This window comes from Aedes albopictus, chromosome 1 (assembly GCF_035046485.1).
Source record: "Aedes albopictus strain Foshan chromosome 1, AalbF5, whole genome shotgun sequence".
Taxonomy (NCBI): domain Eukaryota; kingdom Metazoa; phylum Arthropoda; class Insecta; order Diptera; family Culicidae; genus Aedes; species Aedes albopictus.
In genome coordinates, this window is record NC_085136.1 from 103,852,659 (window position 1) to 103,861,973 (window position 9,315).

Below are 9,315 nucleotides of genomic sequence, written 5' to 3' on the forward strand. Positions count from 1 at the left end.
TAAATACGGTTTTTAATATGTAGCACCATTTTTAGTTTTTGTTTCCTAAACATTTGAAATTATTTTTAAAATATTTTTCAAACATGGGCGTATTAAAGAGTACATATTTCTTTATGGTTTCCATGTGTTTTAAAGTTTTTATCTTAGTTCATTTTGCTCTGAAAATTAGAGGAAAACTTGATTTTATTTAGAAATTATTAACAATTATAAGGTATCCCATATACGTAACCAATGAATATTTTGTCAAAAATATTAGAGATCCTGTATGACAATGACCTCCTTATTGTATCCTAATCCAAAAAAAGTTTAATTCATTAGGATTATTTCATTAAAAATTATCAAATACCGCAAAAAAATGGAATGTCACATTTTTTATGGGTCATACTGTAGATGTTTACTTTGTATTCTAGTCTAGTCTAATCTAGTCTACACATACACAGCCACTTCTATCATTTTCTTGTCATTTTTCACCCTCGAGCGATCGCGCTGTTGTATTTTGTACAACACGCTCTCGTTTTTTGTACTCAGCATTAGCGTGGTGCTGACGGTGGTGGCCAACCGCGCGAGTTACGGAAGGTTAATGCTTGGTTGGAGTGCATAGGAAATGCATTACAAACATTAAAGCGGTCAGGCTAACTAAGAAGGTTAACGTCACTCCTTGTTCCTCGGATCCCTGTGATGGAACACAGGTATTTAGTCTGTAGCTAGGCCCTTATGTCTAGACTTAAGCGCCTTGACTTGCTCACTTAAATGAAACAAAATACGATTTTCTGGGATTGGGGGAAATGGGATGCAACAAAAAATGTAATGTTTTGTTAACGTCGTCACAAGAGATAAGGAAAAACACGTAGCTTAAAACGATCTCACCGATAAGACATAAAACTGCAATATTCTTGCAAAATCCTTCTCAATACAATAAGAGCTTCATGCTGTTTGTTCGTGGCTAAAACTTAACTTATCAGTAAATAAGGTTAAACGGTTAAGAATAAATACAAATAAAAAAAATGCAACAATCTCTTCAAGGTTTGTCATCAAGATGATCTTCTCAGATCCATGGCATTTCAAAATATAGCTATTAGCCACTTCGAAGTGCATTCTTCTGGCTCCGGTACAGCAGAGATTTCAAAGGCGCAAGCTTACTACGCCAGCGTTTTCTTTTGCACTATTAGGGTAGCGAACCACTTGGGCAGCGGCCGGTATTTTGGACACTTTCGCTATAACTCAATCAATCCTAAACCAATTGACCTGAAATTGTGCACACGGCTAGATAAGGTACACCGGGGCAAGTTGAAACGGGTGGAGTAAGATGAAACAGCGGGTTAAAATGATGTTTTCTAATGATGATAAACAGTTTGATCGCCATAATGTAAGAATTGGTTTTCAGCCCTTACCCGCTGTTACCCGGCAGGGCGGCCTAAAGCAGGGTACCTCCACTAAATATTGGATTTCGGATGAAATTAATTGATAAAATATATAATTGTGCAATTTTAATTACTTATATTTTAATCTGACCTTAGGAGTGTTTTGCCCCGTTTTCCCCCAAGGCACTGGTCGACGTCACTCGTTGACTCCCGCACGGTCTATGCGGAGCTTCTTCCTTCTTCTTCTTTCTTCTTCTACTCCTTTTAATGGGCACTTTCGGGTCGCTGAAGCAACCGTCCTTGGCGTTTAGCTAGGGGGAAGAGCGTACTCCTTTATCTGATCCCCCCTAGCGACATTGGCGATAAAACGCCGGGCAAATTCACTCGCCGTGAATTGCCCTGGTAGCAACCGCAATTGACTACCACAGGTGGTGAGCCCCTTTACACCTACCTGTCTTCGTCCTCCTTGACGTTTAGCTACACGGGCGAGACTGGCTCTACTGGCTGAGCCCGTGTAGCGAGGACGGTGGGTGTATAGGACACTTGACGGTACCGCCGGGAAGCGAAATCTCCTTGTTAATTAGCTTCCCGAATGGCGGCGGTCCAACACCCTTTTCACTGCACTTTCACAGCACTATTAAAACGTTCCCGAACCACGGGCCGGCACTGTCCGTATAGGAACCACTCACTCCCGAGGCTGGGAACAACCTTCCAGCTGGCTCGCTTTGCAAAAAGGCGCACGAAACGGCACTTTCCCGGTTAAATCCGCGGAGTGGAAAATGATCGCGACCGTCGCACTACGTGGTCCGTAACTTTCTTGGCCTGTTTCAATCAAAACAAAACAGCCACACACCACATCTCGACCGTGCTTTTCTATTCTGCTGCTGATGCTGTTGCGATTGATGTGTGCAATGAGGGGGAGATTGGGGGTCAAATGCCTCACCGGTACAATAAATTCGATTTGATTTCCCTACATTCTAATTAACTAAATTCAACTAAAAATTTATAAAAACAAAACAAACAAATTAAAATGTTGCAAAACACAGTGGTGTTCACAAATTTAGAACAAAATTGTAACCACGGGTTACAATAACACATAGTTTTTGATTCAAGCAATCTTTTAGCGAAAGAAAAATTTCTTAATTGTATTGAAATCTATTTCAAAACTTCGTGTTTCATCTTGCCCCACCCGTTTCAACTTGCCCCGGTGTACCTTACTATCCGTATCTCATCGCGTTCCAAAAATTGTGTCAATTGGTTCAGAATTGGCTGAGTTATAGCAGAAGAGTGCCAAAAATAGGACCCATGCCGAGATGGTTCCACTTCCCTACCTACAAGTGGAATATTCCCGACGTCCCGAACGCAACACACACCAGCGAACGCGACTGAGAACAGCACAACACCTACCTACACGTTCAAGTTAGAAGTTCCAACAATAAAACCCGCCTGCTTCTTCTTCTTCTTTATGGCTCTACGTCCCCACTGGGACTTGGCCTGCCTCGCTTCAACTTGTGTTCTTTGAGCACTTCCACAGTTATTGATTGAAGGGCTTTCTTTGCCTGCCATTGCATGAATTTGTATATTGTGAGGCAAGTACAATGATACACTAAGCACAGGAAGGCGAGAAATTTTTCCCGACTGGCACGGGAATCAAACCCGCCGTCTCCGGATTGGCGATCCATAGCCTTAACCACTAGGCTAACTGGAGACCCCTAAAAACCCGCCTGCTATTCTGTGCAAAAATCTGATCTAGTTTCATGTTTTCCTTAAAGGTACAGGCAAATTAAGTGATAAACTGGTATATCAGTTACAAAAAAAACAAATTAAAAAAAATACACGGTATGACTTCAAATGTTTCTTCTATAAATACTACTAGAATTTCCCTGAGAGTTTTCCAGAAATATCAGGAAAAAAATCAGCAAGGACTTCTTTCTCATGTTCGTCAAGAAGTTCTGGTAACCCTCAAGAAGTTGTTTTCTTAGATTCCTCCTGGAGTTCTTTTTGGTATCTTTGAAGAACCTATCGTAGTAGATTTCTGGTGGAACTCCACAAGATATTTCAGAAAAAAAATAAGCGGCACTCCATTAGGAATAGGTACGAGAAGAACTTCAAGAAGAAATAAAAAACAAAAACATAAGGATTTCAAATTTTCAAAAGGATCTACTTAGGTAGAGAATCGTATGAGAAATTTCTGGAGTGTTTCCTTAGAAAACCTCTGAAGGATCTGCTGTAGTGATTTTTTCTGGGAATCCTTCTGTAGTTTCGCCATTTTTTTTTGTATTTTTCAAGAAGATCTACAAGAAGAACACACGAATGATCAACTGGAGAAATCCCATAATAAAGTTCAAAAGTTTCAGAAGAAAATTTACTAGAAAGCCCAAATAGATCTCCTTGAGCAATGAATTTCTCTAGAGAGAAGACCTTTCCAAAGGAATGTCACACAAAATGTATGGAGGAATTGCAGAAGGATTGAAATTCCACAAAAGTGAGTCATTTAGAATTACATATTACAATGAAATTATCATTTTTGGAGAAATTACACAGCGTAACAAAAAATAACTTTTTGTCTGTCTCAAGAGCAAACTTATGTGTCTCCGAAGGATTTTGGACCGCTGAATCCGAATCCGTGCTCAGATTTGCTCTAACACGTCACAATTTTGAGCTATACCTCAATTTATAGGGCAAAATATGCGATTTTGGGCTTATTTGACTGCAAGCCATTAAGCTTGGAAATATTTTTTTAAGCAATCAAAAGGTTAATTGGTCAATTAACATCTAAACTAACGACTCATGCAAAATATTTCGTTTTACCAAATTGAATTTGATAGTTTTAAGCGATTTATGTTAGGTACGATACTTCCCATACAAGTCACCCTCCAAAAGTTGCATGCAAGTTTTCATACTAACATAAAATGCTTAAATCTATCAAATTTGATTAGGTAAAACGAAATATTTTGCATGAGTCGTTAATTTAGATGTTAATTGATCAATTAACTTTTTGATTGCTTAAAAAAAATATTTCCAAGCTTAATGGCTTGCAGTCAAAAAAGCCCAAAATCGCATATTTTGCCCTATAAATTGAGGTATAGCTCAAAATTGTGACGTGTTAGAACAAATCTGAGCCCGGATTCGGATTCAGCGGCCCAAAAACCTTCGGAGACACATAAGTTTGCTCTTGAGACAAAAAAATGTTGCGCTGTGTTATTAAATAAAGAAATATTCTCAGAAATCGCACAAGGAATTTCTGAAAAACATCAGCAGAGGAAAGATCAGGAAGAATTCTAAAAGACACTACTGTGAGAATTCCAGAATCTTCAAATGTAGAAGAATAAACACCCTGGGAGGATCCCTGAAGAAATGCTTTGAAGATTGGAAGGGTGACCTGCAGAGGTCACAGAGGAAATTTCTGGAGTTATCCCAAAACAAATTGCTAAAAGCAACCCCAGAAACAATTCCAGGAAGAATACCGAAAGAAAGTCCAGTTAAGATCCCAGATAGAGCTCCTTGAGGGATATTAGACAGATCTTTTGCTTGGGAGTCCTGTATGAAATTTAGTAGGAAAAATACCAGAAGGAACTACAGGAGGAATACTAGAAGAAAATCGAGGAGAAATCCTTGTCTACACTGAAAAATCTGGTGAATACATGTCAGAAGAAATTGTAGGAGAAATACCTGAAATAACTTCTGAAGGTATCGCGGCAAAAAACTTTTGAACAAAAAAATAAACAGTACAGGGGATAGACAAAATGATCGGGACAGGCAAAATTTTCACTTTTCAAAAAATGTTCAACTAACTGTAACTTTTCGAAAAGTGCATCAAGTATTCTCAAAATTTTACTGTAAGTTCATCAACTAATTGTGTATCAGTGGTCCAAATTTGGAAAAGATCGGGCCATTCTCCACGAAGTTATAAAGATTCTTCAAAAAGGTAAAATTATCCGATAGTCAACTTTCAGCTGTTGTATCTCCGGATTCAATGAACCGAATGCAATGAAATTTTGACCATTTATGACTTATATAATGAGCTATGAAAAACCGTTGATGCAACTATGAATTCTTAACACGGAAGAAAGTTATAACGATTAAATTATTTTTCTAATAAAACACCAAATTATCCAAAACTTCAACATCGTTTTAAAATTCAAGATGCAAAATGTAGTTTTTTTAATTTCCCTCTAATTGACTTATATATAAATGTGCTTTGAAGGAAAGTAACAACATAGCCGCCAATGAATTGAAAAATTAATGGAATGCATATTAAAAATAGACCAATTTACCAAATAATCGTGAAAAAAATAAAACCGCTATAACTTTTTCTCGTGTTAAAAATTTCAAATTATGTAAAATGTTTTTCAGAGTTCGTTATATAAGTCATAAATGGTCAAAATTTCATTGCAATCGGTTCATTAAATCCGGAGATACAACAGCTCAAAGTTGGCTATCGGATAATTTCACCTTTCTCAAGAATATTTCTAACTTCGTGAAGAATGGCCCGATCTTTTCCAAATTTGGACCACTGATATACAACTAGTTGATGAACTTACAGTAAAAATTTAAGAATATTTGATGCACTTTTCAAAAAGTTACAGCTAGTTAAACCTTTTTTGTAAAGTGAAAATTTTGCCTGTCCCGATCATTTTGTCTATCCCCTGTATATATTTTTGGTATTAAATTGAACGAATGAAATTTTCTCCTGATCTTGCTTCTAACATTGCAGCTGAATTTTCTTCTAGTTTTTATTTCAGGAATTCCTTTTAGGATTTCCCAGGATTTCTTCTGGAATTTCTCCATAAGGGTCTAAGATTCATCAAAAAGTTTTGATCTGGAATTTTTGTTGGCGATCTTTCTTGAATTCCGTCAGTAGTTTGTTCTATTATTTTTTTCCAGAATATTATCGAGGATTTTTCAGAATTTCAGATTTTTAAAAATGCATTTTGGCATTCCTACATAAATTTCTCCTGATATTTCCATATAAGGTCCTTCTAAGAATCTTCAATGAGTTCTAAGATTTCTCTGGTAGGGTAAATTGCCAATTGTTGCACACTCCATTCTTTTCTTATGAGGTGTGCAACAATTGTCGAGTTTTTAAGGCGTGCAATAATAGGCGATTAACCCCACATTTTTCAAGAATTCCTTTTTGAATTTCGCTAGATATTTCTACTGAGGTTCCTACATCAGCGCCTTTACTGATTCCTCAAGGAATGCCTTTTGGGATTTCTCCTGGACACTTTTCAGAACTTCATCCATAGATTCCTTTCTCCAAAAAGTGCTTCTGAGAACTTTTAAAGAGTTCTTTCAGAGGTTTCTCCTTAACTTTATTCTAGCATTCCTCTTGAGAATCATTTCTTCTGGGATCCCTCATTTCTATCTAGGATGTTTTTCAGTAACTCCTTCTGCTGCTCTTTCCCTGGGGTTTCTCCCGGAGGTACTCCCAAGATTTCTTAAGCAGTTTCTTGTGGTAGTTCTGCTGGCGTTCTTTATATGATTTATTCACGAATGCTTGCTGTCATTCCGTTAACCGTTATGTGGCGGGCAAACTTTTTGCTTTTTCCTACACCGTGTATTTTAAATGGGTACTGGGTACCCGGGTACCCTGCCGGCCACATAAGGGTTAATATTTGTTCTGGGAATCCTTCAGAAAACCATTCTGAGATTCCCCAACGAGTTGATTCTTGTTTTTCCCCGGGACTGCCTTCTCGTAGTACTGGGAGTCACTTCTAGAACTTTATCAAGGTTTCCTTTTGAAATGTAGGAGTTCATTCTAAAAGTTCTCAACATATTCTTCAGAGATCTTTGCTGGAGCTCCATGTGAGATTTTTTTCATGATATTCTTTTTCTAGAGTACCTCAACAATTTTACTCTGGAATTCCTCTCGAAGGTCCTTTGAAGATATCTCGATATTATTTTTGTAAAAGACGTTTGGAAATCCATAGAAATTCTAATTGCGTTATTTTCGTAAATTTCTTGATGGATTCCTCAAGAAGGTATTGTGAGGTTCAGAGGCGTTTTTGGAAGTCTCAGGGAGTTTCAGAAAGGTTGTGAGAGTTTTTCAGGGAGATTCATGGAAGAGGTTTTAGAAGGGTCCCATGGAGTTTTTGGGAGTTTAGAGGGCGTCTTAGAGGGCTACAGGTACATTTCAAGGGGTTTCTAGGTGTTTCAGGGAATTTCAGTGGGTTTCACTACATTATAGGTTTCAGGGGGACTCCGAAGATTACAGGTAATTCTAAGAAGCCACAAGTAATTGTGAATTTCATTATTCACCTTGTTGGATCATACTGTTGGAAAGAAATTCTCTCAAACCCGCGGATTTCGTGTAAGTGTCTGTACTTACGGATTAACCACAGTCCCTTTTGGCCCTTCATATGCGGTATGTTGAATTCAGAGTGGTAATGAAATTTAATTTTCAATGTTAAGTGGAACTGCATGCAGGGCAAGACTCAAGCTAGGATGGTGGCTACCTTTACATTAGGCCTGTCCACTTTTTCAGAAATGTTCTCTGATTCAAGAGTCCACCCCCATATTTTGATTGGCATCCTAAAAGAAGTAACTGGTCAGAATTTCAGCCATATCCATTGAAATTAAGAGGTGCAACAAATCAATTTTGTGTTTTTCGACTATTTTCGAACTTCCAAAAATCATAACTACACTAAAACTTGTCAAAAATTAATTCTTCCGGCAGAAATACGAACATATACTTGTTCGCTACCAGTTCATACATACTATCAATTACTAACTGAATATGCACCTCTTTATTGACACATAATGAAAAATGAGTTCATTTAACCCACAGATAGGCACTAGACATGAAAAAGAACATGTAATTATATAGTTGAACTACAGCTCATTGAACTCAGGAACTGACTTCAGTCAGACCATACCGGATACTTAGGAATTTTGCAGAGAATTTTACTTATTCTCTAATTATTGTTCTGCGAAATCAAGGCCTGGCTTCAGTCAGATCGTCCAGTTCGTTGATTGAACATACATTGCATAGTTTTGTTTTTCGCAATTTTCTTAAACTTCTTTATCAGTTGCCAGTTTGCGTATCAGACATCAGGCTGTACAGATGTACAAACTACAAATACCTACTGTAGCTTATGGATGGTAGAATCACCAAAAGGTATTCATTTATTTATATCTGCTTTGATTTTTTGAAAAATAATTAAATTTCAACTAGGGTCGAACTTTTACCCCACCTTACTCTACATATGTACCTATCTACTAAAGGTTTTGAAACGTAGGTCCAAAAATCCACCAGCAGCAGTCAGTCGTGGTATCAACGTGGGTATCAATGACTTCTCTGAGTAAAATTGATCACCTCCTAGGAAAAAGCCCTCCGGTGATGATGCTTCCACAGCTAATAACACATCCCAGCCCAGCAGCAGCACTATCGGTCACTCTGATCGTGGCTGGATCGCCTCGTGGCATCATTAGTCAAGTAGACTGTCCGATATCCGGCTTGCTTTCGAGTGAGTGGATCTGTCGCTTCATGGATGATCATCAACAGTCAACACTTTGTTGCATACATGTGGCCAACTGGATTCAACTGGAGGAGCCCTTCGGAAGTGGGGAGCTGCCACCTAGCTCCCACTCCAAGTTCCAGCGTAATAACCAATAAGGAAGGCGCCCAAGCTAGGCGCACAAACTAACCAACGACGAAGACTACGTCGTTCAGCAATTTTTTGATTACACATTTCCCGGCCCCAGAGCACATAATCTTCACCTTGTGCCTGCCTGCTTGATGATGGTTGCGACCGCAGTCTGCATTACCGTTTCGTTCGGGTTCAGCTTTAAATAGAGAGGAGGTGTACACACAGCATTATTTGCATTTTTTTTTATTTCATCATTCTGCCTGCTCATCGTTGTCTTTCGTCATCATGGATTGGCGGCAATAGGTTGTGCTTGCCATTGCCCCCCCCGAGAAGAACGAAATGTCAAATTTTTATAAAACTAA